Source organism: Mixophyes fleayi, chromosome 3 (assembly GCF_038048845.1).
Source record: "Mixophyes fleayi isolate aMixFle1 chromosome 3, aMixFle1.hap1, whole genome shotgun sequence".
Classification (NCBI taxonomy): Eukaryota; Metazoa; Chordata; class Amphibia; order Anura; family Limnodynastidae; genus Mixophyes; species Mixophyes fleayi.
Window position 1 is genome coordinate 5303933 of NC_134404.1, and position 18787 is coordinate 5322719.

Sequence of the window (18787 nt, forward strand, 5' to 3'; positions counted from 1 at the left end):
AGAAATTGAAAGCCAACAATCCTTTGGATCTTCAACCTAACTTTCTCCAAACTGAGTCATGCCAGGAAGATTACACAAGGTTATATAACAGTTTTTCCTTTCATCATGATTGCTTCGAATGTAAACATAGCATTTCATAGCAGTTTTTATACTGTATGTTCACCCATCACAAAACCTTTATTTTATAATAGAAGCATTGATGCAAAATGCTGAGAAATTTTATCATTGAGATAATTACAATTGCATAAAGAGTCAAGCCCGGACTACTGAAATCATGGACACTTTTTATCGTGTATTTCTGGACAGTGTTATTAAATGAAATGTTCTGATTATTTGAAAGATGGGGCTGAATATTCTTCTTTGCTAAGAAAAATTGGTGGATGACATTATGGAATTTCATCTTGAAATTACTTCCAGTTCGAGCTTTTCACTTCAAAAAACACCTGTTCAAACACGCCGAAACCCGGGATCGAACCAGGGACCTTTAGATCTTCAGTCTAACGCTCTCCCAGCTGAGCTATTTCAGCCAGCTTGGAAGATGAATGTATTCACAATTTCGGATTACTATAATGATTTCAAATGAATAAGCTTTAATTAGCTAAAGGTACTTTCTCATTCTAAATTTCATTGGAATTTAAGGTGAGTCCATGAAAATCATGAACACCTTAGTATCTGCTGCTGCATTGCAGGTAAGTATTGTTAATTTTAGTTTTATTATTCAGTGGAAGGCTAGGGCTCATTAATCTTCTCTCCTGTAGTAGAAGAGAGAGAAAGCCCCAGAAATTGAAAGCCAACAATCCTTTGGATCTTCAACCTAACTTTTTCCAAACTGAGTCATGCCAGGAAGATTACACAAGGTTATATAACAGTTTTTCCTTTCATCATGATTGCTTCGAATGTAAACATAGCATTTCATAGCAGTTTTTATACTGTATGTTCACCCATCACAAAACCTTTATTTTATAATAGAAGCATTGATGCAAAATGCTGAGAAATTTTATCATTGAGATAATTACAATTGCATAAAGAGTCAAGCCCGGACTACTGAAATCATGGACACTTTTTATCGTGTATTTCTGGACAGTGTTATTAAATGAAATGTTCTGATTATTTGAAAGATGGGGCTGAATATTCTTCTTTGCTAAGAAAAATTGGTGGATGACATTATGGAATTTCATCTTGAAATTACTTCCAGTTCGAGCTTTTCACTTCAAAAAAACACCTGTTCAAACATGCCAAAACCCGGTATCGAACCAGGGACCTTTAGATCTTTAGTCTAACGCTCTCCCAGCTGAGCTATTTCGGCCAGCTTGGAAGATGAATGTATTCACAATTTCGGATTACTATAATGATTTTAAATGAATAAGCTTTAATTAGCTACAGGTACTTTCTCATTCTAAATTTCATTGGAATTTAAGGTGAGTCCATGAAAATCATGAACACCTTAGTATCTGCTGCTGCATTGCAGGTAAGTATTGTTAATTTTAGTTTTATTGTTCAGTGGAAGGCTAGGGCTCATTAATCTTCTCTCCTGTAGTAGAAGAGAGAGAAAGCCCCAGAAATTGAAAGCCAACAATCCTTTGGATCCTCAACCTAACTTTCTCCAAACTGAGTCATGCCAGGAAGATTACACAAGGTTATATAACAGTTTTTCCTTTCATCATGATTGCTTCGAATGTAAACATAGCATTTCATAGCAGTTTTTATACTGTATGTTCACCCATCACAAAACCTTTATTTTATAATAGAAGCATTGATGCAAAATGCTGAGAAATTTTATCATTGAGATAATTACAATTGCATAAAGAGTCAAGCCCGGACTACTGAAATCATGGACACTTTTTATCGTGTATTTCTGGACAGTGTTATTAATTGAAATGTTCTGATTATTTGAAAGATGGGGCTGAATATTCTTCTTTGCTAAGAAAAATTGGTGGATGACATTATGGAATTTCATCTTGAAATTACTTCCAGTTCGAGCTTTTCACTTCAAAAAACACCTGTTCAAACATGCCGAAACCCGGTATCGAACCAGGGACCTTTAGATCTTCAATCTAATGCTCTCCCAGCTGAGCTATTTCGGCCAGCTTGGAAGATGAGTGTATTCACAATTTCGGATTACTATAATGATTTGAAATGAATAAGCTTTAATTAGCTACAGGTACTTTCTCATTCTAAATTTCATTGGAATTTAAGGTGAGTCCATGAAAATCATGAACACCTTAGTATCTGCTGCTGCATTGCAGGTAAGTATTGTTAATTTTAGTTTTATTGTTCAGTGGAAGGCTAGGGCTCATTAATCTTCTCTCCTGTAGTAGAAGAGAGAGAAAGCCCCAGAAATTGAAAGCCAACAACATTTTGGATCTTCAACCTAACTTTCTCCAAACTGAGTCATGCCAGGAAGATTACACAAGGTTATATAACAGTTTTTCCTTTCATCATGATTGCTTCGAATGTAAAAATAGCATTTCATAGCAGTTTTTATACTGTATGTTCACCCATCACAAAACCTTTATTTTATAATAGAAGCATTGATGCAAAATGCTGAGAAATTTTATCATTGAGATAATTACAATTGCATAAAGAGTCAAGCCCAGACTATTGAAATCATGGACACTTTTTATCCTGTATTTCTGGACAGTGTTATTGAATGAAATGTTCTGATTATTTGAAAGATGGGGCTGAATATTCTTCTTTGCAAAGAAAAATTGGTGGATGACATTATGGAATTTCATCTTGAAATTACTTCCAGTTCGAGCTTTTCACTTCAAAAAAACACCTGTTCAAACATGCCGAAACCCGGGATCGAACCAGGGACCTTTAGATCTTCAGTCTAACGCTCTCCCAGCTGAGCTATTTCGGCCAGCTTGGAAGATGAATGTATTCACAATTTCGGATTACTATAATGATTTTAAATGAATAAGCTTTAATTAGCTACAGGTACTTTCTCATTCTAAATTTCATTGGAATTTAAGGTGAGTCCATGAAAATCATGAACACCTTAGTATCTGCTGCTGCATTGCAGGTAAGTATTGTTAATTTTAGTTTTATTGTTCAGTGGAAGGCTAGGGCTCATTAATCTTCTCTCCTGTAGTAGAAGAGAGAGAAAGCCCCAGAAATTGAAAGCCAACAATCCTTTGGATCTTCAACCTAACTTTCTCCAAACTGAGTCATGCCAGTAAGATTACACAAGGTTATTTAACAGTTTTTCCTTTCATCATGATTGCTTCGAATGTAAACATAGCATTTCATAGCAGTTTTTATACTGTATGTTCACCCATCACAAAACCTTTATTTTATAATAGAAGCATTGATGCAAAATGCTGAGAAATTTTATCATTGAGATAATTACAATTGCATAAAGAGTCAAGCCCGGACTACAGAAATCATGGACACTTTTTATCCTGTATTTCTGGACAGTGTTATTAAATGAAATGTTCTGATTATTTGAAAGATGGGGCTGAATATTCTTCTTTGCTAAGAAAAATTGGTGGATGACATTATGGAATTTCATCTTGAAATTACTTCCAGTTCGAGCTTTTCACTTAAAAAAACACCTGTACAAACACGCCGAAACCCAGGATCGAACCAGGGATCTTTAGACCTTCAGTCTAACGCTCTCCCAGCTGAGCTATTTCAGCCAGCTTGGAAGATGAATGTATTCACAATTTCGGATTACTATAATGATTTCAAATGAATAAGCTTTAATTAGCTAAAGGTACTTTCTCATTCTAAATTTCATTGGAATTTAAGGTGAGTCCATGAAAATCATGAACACCTTAGTATCTGCTGCTGCATTGCAGGTAAGTATTGTTAATTTTAGTTTTATTATTCAGTGGAAGGCTAGGGCTCATTAATCTTCTCTCCTGTAGTAGAAGAGAGAGAAAGCCCCAGAAATTGAAAGCCAACAATCCTTTGGATCTTCAACCTAACTTTCTCCAAACTGAGTCATGCCAGGAAGATTACACAAGGTTATATAACAGTTTTTCCTTTCATCATGATTGCTTCGAATGTAAACATAGCATTTCATAGCAGTTTTTATACTGTATGTTCACCCATCACAAAACCTTTATTTTATAATAGAAGCATTGATGCAAAATGCTGAGAAATTTTATCATTGAGATAATTACAATTGCATAAAGAGTCAAGCCCGGACTACTGAAATCATGGACACTTTTTATCGTGTATTTCTGGACAGTGTTATTAAATGAAATGTTCTGATTATTTGAAAGATGGGGCTGAATATTCTTCTTTGCTAAGAAAAATTGGTGGATGACATTATGGAATTTCATCTTGAAATTACTTCCAGTTCGAGCTTTTCACTTCAAAAAACACCTGTTCAAACATGCCGAAACCCGGTATCGAACCAGGGACCTTTAGATCTTTAGTCTAACGCTCTCCCAGCTGAGCTATTTCGGCCAGCTTGGAAGATGAATGTATTCACAATTTCGGATTACTATAATGATTTCAAATGAATAAGCTTTAATTAGCTACAGTTACTTTCTCATTCTAAATTTCATTGGAATTTAAGGTGAGTCCATGAAAATCATGAACACCTTAGTATCTGCTGCTGCATTGCAGGTAAGTATTGTTAATTTTAGTTTTATTATTCAGTGGAAGGCTAGGGCTCATTAATCTTCTCTCCTGTAGTAGAAGAGAGAGAAAGCCCCAGAAATTGAAAGCCAACAATCCTTTGGATCTTCAACCTAACTTTCTCCAAACTGAGTCATGCCAGGAAGATTACACAAGGTTATATAACAGTTTTTCCTTTCATCATGATTGCTTCGAATGTAAACATAGCATTTCATAGCAGTTTTTATACTGTATGTTCACCCATCACAAAACCTTTATTTTATAATAGAAGCATTGATGCAAAATGCTGAGAAATTTTATCATTGAGATAATTACAATTGCATAAAGAGTCAAGCCCGGACTACAGAAATCATGGACACTTTTTATCGTGTATTTCTGGACAGTGTTATTAAATGAAATGTTCTGATTATTTGAAAGATGGGGCTGAATATTCTTCTTTGCTAAGAAAAATTGGTGGATGACATTATGGAATTTCATCTTGAAATTACTTCCAGTTCGAGCTTTTCACTTCAAAAAACACCTGTTCAAACATGCCGAAACCCGGTATCGAACCAGGGACCTTTAGATCTTCAATCTAACGCTCTCCCAGCTGAGCTATTTCGGCCAGCTTGGAAGATGAATGTATGCACAATTTCGGATTACTATAATGATTTCAAATGAATAAGCTTTAATTAGCTACAGGTACTTTCTCATTCTAAATTTCATTGGAATTTAAGGTGAGTCCATGAAAATCATGAACACCTTAGTATCTGCTGCTGCATTGCAGGTAAGTATTGTTAATTTTAGTTTTATTGTTCAGTGGAAGGCTAGGGCTCATTAATCTTCTCTCCTGTAGTAGAAGAGAGAGAAAGCCCCAGAAATTGAAAGCCAACAACATTTTGGATCTTCAACCTAACTTTCTCCAAACTGAGTCATGCCAGGAAGATTACACAAGGTTATATAACAGTTTTTCCTTTCATCATGATTGCTTCGAATGTAAACATAGCATTTCATAGCAGTTTTTATACTGTATGTTCACCCATCACAAAACCTTTATTTTATAATAGAAGCATTGATGCAAAATGCTGAGAAATTTTATCATTGAGATAATTACAATTGCATAAAGAGTCAAGCCCAGACTATTGAAATCATGGACACTTTTTATCCTGTATTTCTGGACAGTGTTATTAAATGAAATGTTCTGATTATTTGAAAGATGGGGCTGAATATTCTTCTTTGCAAAGAAAAATTGGTGGATGACATTATGGAATTTCATCTTGAAATTACTTCCAGTTCGAGCTTTTCACTTCAAAAAAACACCTGTTCAAACATGCCGAAACCCGGGATCGAACCAGGGACCTTTAGATCTTCAGTCTAACGCTCTCCCAGCTGAGCTATTTCGGCCAGCTTGGAAGATGAATGTATTCACAATTTCGGATTACTATAATGATTTTAAATGAATAAGCTTTAATTAGCTACAGGTACTTTCTCATTCTAAATTTCATTGGAATTTAAGGTGAGTCCATGAAAATCATGAACACCTTAGTATCTGCTGCTGCATTGCAGGTAAGTATTGTTAATTTTAGTTTTATTGTTCAGTGGAAGGCTAGGGCTCATTAATCTTCTCTCCTGTAGTAGAAGAGAGAGAAAGCCCCAGAAATTGAAAGCCAACAATCCTTTGGATCTTCAACCTAACTTTCTCCAAACTGAGTCATGCCAGTAAGATTACACAAGGTTATTTAACAGTTTTTCCTTTCATCATGATTGCTTCGAATGTAAACATAGCATTTCATAGCAGTTTTTATACTGTATGTTCACCCATCACAAAACCTTTATTTTATAATAGAAGCATTGATGCAAAATGCTGAGAAATTTTATCATTGAGATAATTACAATTGCATAAAGAGTCAAGCCCGGACTACAGAAATCATGGACACTTTTTATCCTGTATTTCTGGACAGTGTTATTAAATGAAATGTTCTGATTATTTGAAAGATGGGGCTGAATATTCTTCTTTGCTAAGAAAAATTGGTGGATGACATTATGGAATTTCATCTTGAAATTACTTCCAGTTCGAGCTTTTCACTTAAAAAAACACCTGTTCAAACATGCCGAAACCCGGGATCGAACCAGGGACCTTTAGACCTTCAGTCTAACGCTCGCCCAGCTGAGCTATTTCAGCCAGCTTGGAAGATGAATGTATTCACAATTTCGGATTACTATAATGATTTCAAATGAATAAGCTTTAATTAGCTAAAGGTACTTTCTCATTCTAAATTTCATTGGAATTTAAGGTGAGTCCATGAAAATCCTGAACACCTTAGTATCTGCTGCTGCATTGCAGGTAAGTATTGTTAATTTTAGTTTTATTGTTCAGTGGAAGGCTAGGGCTCATTAATCTTCTCTCCTTTAGTAGAAGAGAGAGAAAGCCCCAGAAATTGAAAGCCAACAACATTTTGGATCTTCAACCTAACTTTCTCCAAACTGAGTCATGCCAGGAAGATTACACAAGGTTATATAACAGTTTTTCCTTTGATCATGATTGCTTCGAATGTAAACATAGCATTTCATAGCAGTTTTTATACTGTATGTTCACCTATCACAAAACCTTTATTTTATAATAGAAGCATTGATGCAAAATGCTGAGAAATTTTATCATTGAGATAATTACAATTGCATAAAGAGTCAAGCCCGGACTATTGAAATCATGGACACTTTTTATCCTGTATTTCTGGACAGTGTTATTAAATGAAATGTTCTGATTATTTGAAAGATGGGGCTGAATATTCTTCTTTGCTAAGAAAAATTGGTGGATGACATTATGGAATTTCATCTTGAAATTACTTCCAGTTCGAGCTTTTCACTTCAAAAAACACCTGTTCAAACATGCCGAAACCCAGGATCGAACCAGGGACCTTGAGATCTTCAGTCTAACGCTCTCCCAGCTGAGCTATTTCGGCCAGCTTGGAAGATGAATGTATTCACAATTTCGGATTACTATAATGATTTCAAATGAATAAGCTTTAATTAGCTACAGGTACTTTCTCATTCTAAATTTCATTGGAATTTAAGGTGAGTCCATGAAAATCATGAACACCTTAGTATCTGCTGCTGCATTGCAGGTAAGTATTGTTAATTTTAGCTTTATTGTTCAGTGGAAGGCTAGGGCTTATTAATCTTCTCTCCTGTAGTAGAAGAGAGAGAAAGCCCCAGAAATTGAAAGCCAACAATCCTTTGGATCTTCAACCTAACTTTCTCCAAACTGAGTCATGCCAGGAAGATTACACAAGGTTATATAACAGTTTTTCCTTTCATCATGATTGCTTCGAATGTAAACATAGCATTTCATAGCAGTTTTTATACTGTATGTTCACCCATCATAAAACCTTTATTTTATAATAGAAGCATTGATGCAAAATGCTGAGAAATTTTATCATTGAGATAATTACAATTGCATAAAGAGTCAAGCCCGGACTACTGAAATCATGGACACTTTTTATCGTGTATTTCTGGACAGTGTTATTAAATGAAATGTTCTGATTATTTGAAAGATGGGGCTGAATATTCTTCTTTGCTAAGAAAAATTGGTGTATGACATTATGGAATTTCATCTTGAAATTACTTCCAGTTCGAGCTTTTCACTTAAAAAAACACCAGTTCAAACTCGCCGAAACCCGGGATCGAACCAGGGACCTTTAGATCTTCAGTCTAATGCTCTCCCATCTGAGCTATTTCGGCCAGCTTGGAAGATGAATGTATTCACAATTTCGGATTACTATAATGATTTCAAATGAATAAGCTTTAATTAGCTACAGGTACTTTCTCATTCTAAATTTCATTGGAATTTAAGGTGAGTCCATGAAAATCATGAACACCTTAGTATCTGCTGCTGCATTGCAGGTAAGTATTGTTAATTTTAGCTTTATTATTCAGTGGAAGGCTAGGGCTCATTAATCTTCTCTCCTGTAGTAGAAGAGAGAGAAAGCCCCAGAAATTGAAAGCCAACAATCCTTTGGATCTTCAACCTAACTTTCTCCAAACTGAGTCATGCCAGGAAGATTACACAAGGTTATATAACAGTTTTTCCTTTCATCATGATTGCTTCGAATGTAAACATAGTATTTCATAGCAGTTTTTATACTGTATGTTCACCCATCACAAAACCTTTATTTTATAATAGAAGCATTGATGCAAAATGCTGAGAAATTTTATCATTGAGATAATTACAATTGCATAAAGAGTCAAGCCCGGACTACAGAAATCATGGACACTTTTTATCGTGTATTTCTGGACAGTGTTATTAAATGAAATGTTCTGATTATTTGAAAGATGGGGCTGAATATTCTTCTTTGCTAAGAAAAATTGGTGGATGACATTATGGAATTTCATCTTGAAATTACTTCCAGTTCGAGCTTTTCACTTCAAAAAACACCTGTTCAAACATGCCGAAACCCGGTATCGAACCAGGGACCTTTAGATCTTCAGTCTAACGCTCTCCCAGCTGAGCTATTTCGGCCAGCTTGGAAGATGAATGTATTCACAATTTCGGATTACTATAATGATTTCAAATGAATAAGCTTTAATTAGCTACAGGTACTTTCTCATTCTAAATTTCATTGGAATTTAAGGTGAGTCCATGAAAATCATGAACACCTTAGTATCTGCTGCTGCATTGCAGTTAAGTATTGTTAATTTTAGTTTTATTATTCAGTGGAAGGCTGGGGCTCATTAATCTTCTCTCCTGTAGTAGAAGAGAGAGAAAGCCCCAGAAATTGAAAGCCAACAATCCTTTGGATCTTCAACCTAACTTTCTCCAAACTGAGTCATGCCAGGAAGATTACACAAGGTTATATAACAGTTTTTCCTTTCATCATGATTGCTTCGAATGTAAACATAGCATTTCATAGCAGTTTTTATACTGTATGTTCACCCATCTCAAAACCTTTATTTTATAATAGAAGCATTGATGCAAAATGCTGAGAAATTTTATCATTGAGATAATTACAATTGCATAAAGAGCCAAGCCCGGACTATTGAAATCATGGACACTTTTTATCCTGTATTTCTGGACAGTGTTATTAAATGAAATGTTCTGATTATTTGAAAGATGGGGCTGAATATTCTTCTTTGCTAAGAAAAATTGGTGGATGACATTATGGAATTTCATCTTGAAATTACTTCCAGTTCGAGCTTTTCACTTCAAAAAACACCTGTTCAAACATGCCAAAACCCGGGATCGAACCAGGGACCTTTAGATCTTCAGTCTAACGCTCTCCCAGCTGAGCTATTTCGGCCAGCTTGGAAGATGAATGTATTCACAATTTCGGATTACTATAATGATTTCAAATGAATAAGCTTTAATTAGCTACAGGTACTTTCTCATTCTAAATTTCATTGGAATTTAAGGTGAGTCCATGAAAATCATGAACACCTTAGTATCTGCTGCTGCATTGCAGGTAAGTATTGTTAATTTTAGCTTTATTGTTCAGTGGAAGGCTAGGGCTAATTAATCTTCTCTCCTGTAGTAGAAGAGAGAGAAAGCCCCAGAAATTGAAAGCCAACAATCCTTTGGATCTTCAACCTAACTTTCTCCAAACTGAGTCATGCCAGGAAGATTACACAAGGTTATATAACAGTTTTTCCTTTCATCATGATTGCTTCGAATGTAAACATAGCATTTCATAGCAGTTTTTATACTGTATGTTCACCCATCACAAAACCTTTATTTTATAATAGAAGCATTGATGCAAAATGCTGAGAAATTTTATCATTGAGATAATTACAATTGCATAAAGAGTCAAGCCCGGACTACTGAAATCATGGACACTTTTTATCGTGTATTTCTGGACAGTGTTATTAAATGAAATGTTCTGATTATTTGAAAGATGGGGCTGAATATTCATCTTTGCTAAGAAAAATTGGTGGATGACATTATGGAATTTCATCTTGAAATTACTTCCAGTTCGAGCTTTTCACTTCAAAAAACACCTGTTCAAACATGCCGAAACCCGGGATCGAACCAGGGACCTTTAGATCTTCAGTCTAACGCTCTCCCAGCTGAGCTATTTCGGCCAGCTTGGAAGATGAATGTATTCACAATTTCGGATTACTATAATGATTTCAAATGAATAAGCTTTAATTAGCTACAGGTACTTTCTCATTCTAAATTTCATTGGAATTTAAGGTGAGTCCATGAAAATCATGAACACCTTAGTATCTGCTGCTGCATTGCAGGTAAGTATTGTTAATTTTAGCTTTATTGTTCAGTGGAAGGCTAGGGCTTATTAATCTTCTCTCCTGTAGTAGAAGAGAGAGAAAGCCCCAGAAATTGAAAGCCAACAATCCTTTGGATCTTCAACCTAACTTTCTCCAAACTGAGTCATGCCAGGAAGATTACACAAGGTTATATAACAGTTTTTCCTTTCATCATGATTGCTTCGAATGTAAACATAGCATTTCATAGCAGTTTTTATACTGTATGTTGACCCATCACAAAACCTTTATTTTATAATAGAAGCATTGATGCAAAATGCTGAGAAATTTTATCATTGAGATAATTACAATTGCATAAAGAGTCAAGCCCGGACTACTGAAATCATGGACACTTTTTATCGTGTATTTCTGGACAGTGTTATTAAATGAAATGTTCTGATTATTTGAAAGATGGGGCTGAATATTCTTCTTTGCTAAGAAAAATTGGTGGATGACATTATGGAATTTCATCTTGAAATTACTTCCAGTTCGAGCTTTTCACTTCAAAAAACACCTGTTCAAACATGCCGAAACCCGGTATCGAACCAGGGACCTTTAGATCTTCAGTCTAACGCTCTCCCAGCTGAGCTATTTCGGCCAGCTTGGAAGATGAATGTATTCACAATTTCGGATTACTATAATGATTTCAAATGAATAAGCTTTAATTAGCTACAGGTACTTTCTCATTCTAAATTTCATTGGAATTTAAGGTGAGTCCATGAAAATCATGAACACCTTAGTATCTGCTGCTGCATTGCAGGTAAGTATTGTTAATTTTAGTTTTATTGTTCAGTGGAAGGCTAGGGCTCATTAATCTTCTCTCCTGTAGTAGAAGAGAGAGAAAGCCCCAGAAATTGAAAGCCAACAATCCTTTGGATCTTCAACCTAACTTTCTCCAAACTGAGTCATGCCAGGAAGATTACACAAGGTTATATAACAGTGTTTCTTTTCATCATGATTGCTTCGAATGTAAACATAGCATTTCATAGCAGTTTTTATACTGTATGTTCACCCATCACAAAACCTTTATTTTATAATAGAAGCATTGATGCAAAATGCTGAGAAATTTTATCATTGAGATAATTACAATTGCATAAAGAGTCAAGCCCGGACTACTGAAATCATGGACACTTTTTATCGTGTACTTCTGGACAGTGTTATTAAATGAAATGTTCTGATTATTTGAAAGATGGGGCTGAATATTCTTCTTTGCTAAGAAAAATTGGTGGATGACATTATGGAATTTCATCTTGAAATTACTTCCAGTTCGAGCTTTTCACTTCAAAAAACACCTGTTCAAACACGCCGAAACCTGGGATCAAACCAGGGACCTTTAGATCTTCAGTCTAACGCTCTCCCATCTGAGCTATTTCGGCCAGCTTGGAAGATAAATGTATTCACAATTTCGGATTACTATAATGATTTCAAATGAATAAGCTTTAATTAGCTACAGGTACTTTCTCATTCTAAATTTCATTGGAATTTAAGGTGAGTCCATGAAAATCATGAACACCTTAGTATCTGCTGCTGCATTGCAGGTAAGTATTGTTAATTTTAGTTTTATTATTCAGTGGAAGGCTAGGGCTCATTAATCTTCTCTCCTGTAGTAGAAGAGAGAGAAAGCCCCAGAAATTGAAAGCTAACAATCCTTTGGATCTTCAACCTAACTTTCTCCAAACTGAGTCATGCCAGGAAGATTACACAAGGTTATATAACAGTTTTTCCTTTCATCATGATTGCTTTGAATGTAAACATAGCATTTCATAGCAGTTTTTATACTGTATGTTCACCCATCACAAAACCTTTATTTTATAATAGAAGCATTGATGCAAAATGCTGAGAAATTTTATCATTGAGATAATTACAATTGCATAAAGAGTCAAGCCCGGACTACTGAAATCATGGACACTTTTTATCCTGTATTTCTGGACAGTGTTATTAAATGAAATGTTCTGATTATTTGAAAGATGGGGCTGAATATTCTTCTTTGCTAAGAAAAATTGGTGGATGACATTATGGAATTTCATCTTGAAATTACTTCCAGTTCGAGCTTTTCACTTCAAAAAACACCAGTTCAAACATGCCGAAACCCGGGATCGAATCAGGGACTTTTAAATCTTCAGTCTAACGCTCTCCCAGCTGAGCTATTTCGGCCAGCTTGGAAGATGAATGTATTCACAATTTCGGATTACTATAATGATTTCAAATGAATAAGCTTTAATTAGCTACAGGTACTTTCTCATTCTAAATTTCATTGGAATTTAAGGTGAGTCCATGAAAATCATGAACACCTTAGTATCTGCTGCTGCATTGCAGGTAAGTATTGTTAATTTTAGTTTTATTGTTCAGTGGAAGGCTAGGGCTCATTAATCTTCTTTCCTGTAGTAGAAGAGAGAGAAAGCCCCAGAAATTGAAAGCCAACAATCCTTTGGATCTTCAACCTAACTTTCTCCAAACTGAGTCATGCCAGGAAGATTACACAAAGTTATATAACAGTTTTTCCTTTCATCATGATTGCTTCGAATGTAAACATAGCATTTCATAGCAGTTTTTATACTGTATGTTCACCCATCACAAAACCTTTATTTTATAATAGAAGCATTGATGCAAAATGCTGAGAAATTTTATCATTGAGATAATTACAATTGCATAAAGAGTCAAGCCCGGACTACTGAAATCATGGACACTTTTTATCCTGTATTTCTGGACAGTGTTATTAAATGAAATGTTCTGATTATTTGAAAGATGGGGCTGAATATTCTTCTTTGCTAAGAAAAATTGGTGGATGACATTATGGAATTTCATATTGAAATTACTTCCAGTTCAAGCTTTTCACTTCAAAAAACACCTGTTCAAACATGCCGAAACCCGGGATCGAACCAGGGACCTTTAGATCTTCAGTCTAACACTCTCCCATCTGAGCTATTTCGGCCAGCTTGGAAGATGAATGTATTCACAATTTCGGATTACTATAATGATTTCAAATGAATAAGCTTTAATTAGCTACAGGTACTTTCTCATTCTAAATTTCATTGGAATTTAAGGTGAGTCCATGAAAATCATGAACACCTTAGTATCTGCTGCTGCATTGCAGGTAAGTATTGTTAATTTTAGTTTTATTGTTCAGTGGAAGGTTAGGGCTCATTAATCTTCTCTCCTGTAGTAGAAGAGAGAGAAAGCCCCAGAAATTGAAAGCCAACAATCCTTTGGATCTTCAACCTAACTTTCTCCAAACTGAGTCATGCCAGGAAGATTACACAAGGTTATATAACAGTTTTTCCTTTCATCATGATTGCTTCGAATGTAAACATAGCATTTCATAGCAGTTTTTATACTGTATGTTCACCCATCACAAAACCTTTATTTTATAATAGAAGCATTGATGCAAAATGCTGTGAAATTTTATCATTGAGATAATTACAATTGCATAAAGAGTCAAGCCCTGACTACTGAAATCATGGACACTTTTTATCCTGTATTTCTGGACAGTGTTATTAAATGAAATGTTCTGATTATTTGAAAAATGGGGCTGAATATTCTTCTTTGCTAAGAAAAATTGGTGAATGACATTATGGAATTTCATCTTGAAGTTACTTCCAGTTTGAGCTTTTCACTTAAAAAAACACCTGTTCAAACATGCCGAAACCCAGGATCGAACCAGGGACCTTTAGATCTTCAGTCTAATGCTCTCCCATCTGAGCTATTTTGGCCAGCTTGGAAGATGAATGTGTTCACAATTTCGGATTACTATAATGATTTCAAATGAATAAGCTTTAATTAGCTAGAGGTACTTTCACATTCTAAATTTCATTGGAATTTAAGGTGAGTCCATGAAAATCATGAACACCTTAGTATCTGCTGCTGCATTGCAGGTAAGTATTCTTAATTTTAGTTTTATTATTCAGTGGAAGGCTAGGGCTCATTAATCTTCTCTCCTGTAGTAGAAGAGAGAGAAAGCCCCAGAAATTGAAAGCCAACAATCCTTTGGATCTTCAACCTAACTTTCTCCAAACTGAGTCATGCCAGGAAGATTACACAAGGTTATATAACAGTTTTTCCTTTCATCATGATTGCTTCGAATGTAAACATAGCATTTCATAGCAGTTTTTATACTGTATGTTCACCCATCACAAAACCTTTATTTTATAATAGAAGCATTGATGCAAAATGCTGAGAAATTTTATCATTGAGATAATTACAATTGCATAAAGAGTCAAGCCCGGACTACTGAAATCATGGACACTTTTTATCCTGTATTTCTGGACAGTGTTATTAAATTAAATGTTCTGATTATTTGAAAGATGGGGCTGAATATTCTTCTTTGCTAAGAAAAATTGGTGGATGACATTATGGAATTTCATCTTGAAATTACTTCCAGTTCGAGCTTTTCACTTCAAAAAACACCTGTTCAAACATGCCGAAACCCGGGATCAAACCAGTGACCTTTAGATCTTCAGTGTAACACTCTCCCAGCTGAGCTATTTCAGCCAGCTTGGAAGATGAATGTATTCACAATTTCGGATTACTATAATGATTTCAAATGAATAAGCTTTAATTAGCTACAGGTACTTTCTCATTCTAAATTTCATTGGAATTTAAGGTGAGTCCATGAAAATCATGAACACCTTAGTATCTGCTGCTGCATTGCAGGTAAGTATTGTTAATTTTAGTTTTATTGTTCAGTGGAAGGCTAGGGCTCATTAATCTTCTCTCCTGTAGTAGAAGAGAGAGAAAGCCCCAGAAATTGAAAGCCAACAATCCTTTGGATCTTCAACCTAACTTTCTCCAAACTGAGTCATGCCAGGAAGATTACACAAGGTTATATAACAGTTTTTCCTTTCATCATGATTGCTTCGAATGTAAACATAGCATTTCATAGCAGTTTTTATACTGTATGTTCACCCATCAGAAAACCTTTATTTTATAATAGAAGCATTGATGCAAAATGCTGAGAAATTTTATCATTGAGATAATTACAATTGCATAAAGAGTCAAGCCCGGACTACTGAAATCATGGACACTTTTTATCCTGTATTTCTGGACAGTGTTATGAAATGAAATGTTCTGATTATTTGAAAGATAGGGCTGAATATTCTTCTTTGCTAAGAAAAATTGGTGGATGACATTATGGAATTTCATCTTGAAATTACTTCCAGTTCGAGCTTTTCACTTCAAAAAACACCTGTTCAAACATGCCGAAACCCGGGATCAAACCAGGGACCTCTAGATCTTCAGTCTAACGCTCTCCCAGCTGAGCTATTTCGGCCAGCTTGGAAAATGAATGTATTCACAATTTCGGATTACTATAATGATTTCAAATGAATAAGCTTTAATTAGCTAAAGGTACTTTCACATTCTAAATTTCATTGGAATTTAAGGTGAGTCCATGAAAATCATGAACACCTTAGTATCTGCTGCTGCATTGCAGGTAAGTATTGTTAAATTTAGTTTTATTATTCAGTGGAAGGCTAGGGCTCATTAATCCTCTCTCCTGTAGTAGTAGAGAGAGAAAGCCCAAGAAATTGAAAGCCAACAATCCTTTGGATCTTCAACCTAACTTTCTCCAAACTGAGTCATGCCAGGAAGATTACACAAGGTTATATAACAGTTTTTCCTTTCATCATGATTGCTTCGAATGTAAACATAGCATTTCATAGCAGTTTTTATACTATATATTCACCCATCACAAAACCTTTATTTTATAATAGAAGCATTGATGCAAAATGCTGAGAAATTTTATCATTGAGATAATTACAATTGCATAAAGAGTCAAGCCCGGACTACTGAAATCATGGACACTTTTTATCCTGTATTTCTGGACAGTGTTATTAAATGAAATGTTCTGATTATTTGAAAGATGGGGCTGAATATTCTTCTTTGCTAAGAAAAATTGGTGGATGACATTATGGAATTTCATCTTGAAATTACTTCCAGTTCGAGCTTTTCACTTCAAAAAACACCTGTTAAAACATGCCGAAACCCGGGATCGAACCAGTGACCTTTAGATCTTCAGTCTAACGCTCTCCCAGCTGAGCTATTTCAGCCAGCTTGGAAGATGAATGTATTCACAATTTCGGATTACTATAATGATTTCAAATGAATAAGCTTTAATTAGCTACAGGTACTTTCTCATTCTAAATTTCATTGGAATTTAAGGTGAGTCCATGAAAATCATGAACACCTTAGTATCTGCTGCTGCATTGCAGGTAAGTATTGTTAATTTTAGTTTTATTGTTCAGTGGAAGGCTAGGGCTCATTAATCTTCTCTCCTGTAGTAGAAGAGAGAGAAAGCCCCAGAAATTGAAAGCCAACAATCCTTTGGATCTTCAACCTAACTTTCTCCAAACTGAGTCATGCCAGGAAGATTACAGAAGGTTATATAACAGTTTTTCCTTTCATCATGATTGCTTCGAATGTAAACATAGCATTTCATAGCAGTTTTTATACTGTATGTTCACCCATCACAAAACCTTTATTTTATAATAGAAGCATTGATGCAAAATGCTGAGAAATTTTATCATTGAGATAATTACAATTGCATAAAGAGTCAAGCCCGGACTACTGAAATCATGGACACTTTTTATCCTGTATTTCTGGACAGTGTTATTAAATGAAATGTTCTGATTATTTGAAAGATGGGGCTGAATATTCTTCTTTGCTAAGAAAAATTGGTGGATGACATTATGGAATTTCATCTTGAAATTACTTCCAGTTCGAGCTTTTCACTTCAAAAAACACCTGTTCAAACATGCCGAAACCCGGGATCGAACCAGGGACCTTTAGATCTTCAGTCTAACGCTCTCCCAGCTGAGCTATTTCAGCCAGCTTGGAAGATGAATGTATCCACAATTTCGGATTACTATAATGATTTCAAATGAATAAGCTTTAATTAGCTACAGGTACTTTCTCATTCTAAATTTCATTGGAATTTAAGGTGAGTCCATGAAAATCATGAACACCTTAGTATCTGCTGCTGCATTGCAGGTAAGTATTGTTAATTTTAGTTTTATTGTTCAGTGGAAGGCTAGGGCTCATTAATCTTCTCTCCTGTAGTAGAAGAGAGAGAAAGCCCCAGAAATTGAAAGCCAGCAATCCTTTGGATCTTCAACCTAACTTTCTCCAAACTGAGTCATGCCAGGAAGATTACACAAGGTTATATAACAGTTTTTCCTTTTTATCATGATTGCTTCGAATGTAAACATAGCATTTCATAGCAGTTTTTATACTATATATTCACCCATCACAAAACCTTTATTTTATAATAGAAGCATTGATGCAAAATGCTGAGAAATTTTATCATTGAGATAATTACAATTGCATAAAGAGTCAAGCCCGGACTACTGAAATCATGGACACTTTTTATCCTGTATTTCTGGACAGTGTTATTAAATGAAATGTTCTGATTATTTGAAAGATGGGGCTGAATATTCTTCTTTGCTAAGAAAAATTGGTGGATGACATTATGGAATTTCATCTTGAAATTACTTCCAGTTCGAGCTTTTCACTTCAAAAAACACCTGTTCAAACATGCCGAAACCCGGGATCGAACCAGTGACCTTTAGATCTTCAGTCTAACGCTCTCCCAGCTGAGCTATTTCAGCCAGCTTGGAAGATGAATGTATTCACAATTTCGGATTACTGTAATGATTTCAAATGAATAAGCTTTAATTAGCTACAGGTACTTTCTCATTCTAAATTTCATTGGAATTTAAGGTGAGTCCATGAAAATCATGAACACCTTAGTATCTGCTGCTGCATTGCAGGTAAGTATTGTTAATTTTAGTTTTATTGTTCAGTGGAAGGCTAGGGCTCATTAATCTTCTCTCCTGTAGTAGAAGAGAGAGAAAGCCCCAGAAATTGAAAGCCAACAATCCTTTGTATCTTCAACCTAACTTTCTCCAAACTGAGTCATGCCAGGAAGATTACACAAGGTTATATAACAGTTTTTCCTTTCATCATGATT

General features: G+C 35.2%; 13 non-coding genes across 13 annotated transcripts; all 13 read right to left on the reverse strand.

Annotated features, from left to right (window-relative positions):
- Positions 1-454: 454 nt before the first annotated feature.
- On the reverse strand, positions 455-527 carry TRNAF-GAA (transfer RNA phenylalanine (anticodon GAA)). Its single transcript has one exon. It is a non-coding gene; the product is annotated as a tRNA-Phe (tRNA).
- A 706-nt stretch (positions 528-1233) lies between these two features.
- Positions 1234-1306, reverse strand: TRNAF-AAA (transfer RNA phenylalanine (anticodon AAA)). Its single transcript has one exon. It is a non-coding gene; the product is annotated as a tRNA-Phe (tRNA).
- A 1484-nt stretch (positions 1307-2790) lies between these two features.
- TRNAF-GAA (transfer RNA phenylalanine (anticodon GAA)) lies at positions 2791-2863 on the reverse strand. Its single transcript has one exon. It is a non-coding gene; the product is annotated as a tRNA-Phe (tRNA).
- Positions 2864-4346: 1483 nt separating this feature from the next.
- TRNAF-AAA (transfer RNA phenylalanine (anticodon AAA)) lies at positions 4347-4419 on the reverse strand. Its single transcript has one exon. It is a non-coding gene; the product is annotated as a tRNA-Phe (tRNA).
- A 705-nt stretch (positions 4420-5124) lies between these two features.
- TRNAF-GAA (transfer RNA phenylalanine (anticodon GAA)) lies at positions 5125-5197 on the reverse strand. The gene has a single exon. It is a non-coding gene; the product is annotated as a tRNA-Phe (tRNA).
- Positions 5198-5903: 706 nt separating this feature from the next.
- On the reverse strand, positions 5904-5976 carry TRNAF-GAA (transfer RNA phenylalanine (anticodon GAA)). The gene has a single exon. It is a non-coding gene; the product is annotated as a tRNA-Phe (tRNA).
- Positions 5977-8237: 2261 nt separating this feature from the next.
- TRNAF-GAA (transfer RNA phenylalanine (anticodon GAA)) lies at positions 8238-8310 on the reverse strand. The gene has a single exon. It is a non-coding gene; the product is annotated as a tRNA-Phe (tRNA).
- Positions 8311-9015: 705 nt separating this feature from the next.
- TRNAF-GAA (transfer RNA phenylalanine (anticodon GAA)) lies at positions 9016-9088 on the reverse strand. The gene has a single exon. It is a non-coding gene; the product is annotated as a tRNA-Phe (tRNA).
- A 705-nt stretch (positions 9089-9793) lies between these two features.
- TRNAF-GAA (transfer RNA phenylalanine (anticodon GAA)) lies at positions 9794-9866 on the reverse strand. Its single transcript has one exon. It is a non-coding gene; the product is annotated as a tRNA-Phe (tRNA).
- A 705-nt stretch (positions 9867-10571) lies between these two features.
- TRNAF-GAA (transfer RNA phenylalanine (anticodon GAA)) lies at positions 10572-10644 on the reverse strand. Its single transcript has one exon. It is a non-coding gene; the product is annotated as a tRNA-Phe (tRNA).
- A 705-nt stretch (positions 10645-11349) lies between these two features.
- TRNAF-GAA (transfer RNA phenylalanine (anticodon GAA)) lies at positions 11350-11422 on the reverse strand. The gene has a single exon. It is a non-coding gene; the product is annotated as a tRNA-Phe (tRNA).
- A 2261-nt stretch (positions 11423-13683) lies between these two features.
- Positions 13684-13756, reverse strand: TRNAF-GAA (transfer RNA phenylalanine (anticodon GAA)). Its single transcript has one exon. It is a non-coding gene; the product is annotated as a tRNA-Phe (tRNA).
- A 3817-nt stretch (positions 13757-17573) lies between these two features.
- Positions 17574-17646, reverse strand: TRNAF-GAA (transfer RNA phenylalanine (anticodon GAA)). The gene has a single exon. It is a non-coding gene; the product is annotated as a tRNA-Phe (tRNA).
- Between the last annotated feature and the right edge of the window lie 1141 nt (positions 17647-18787).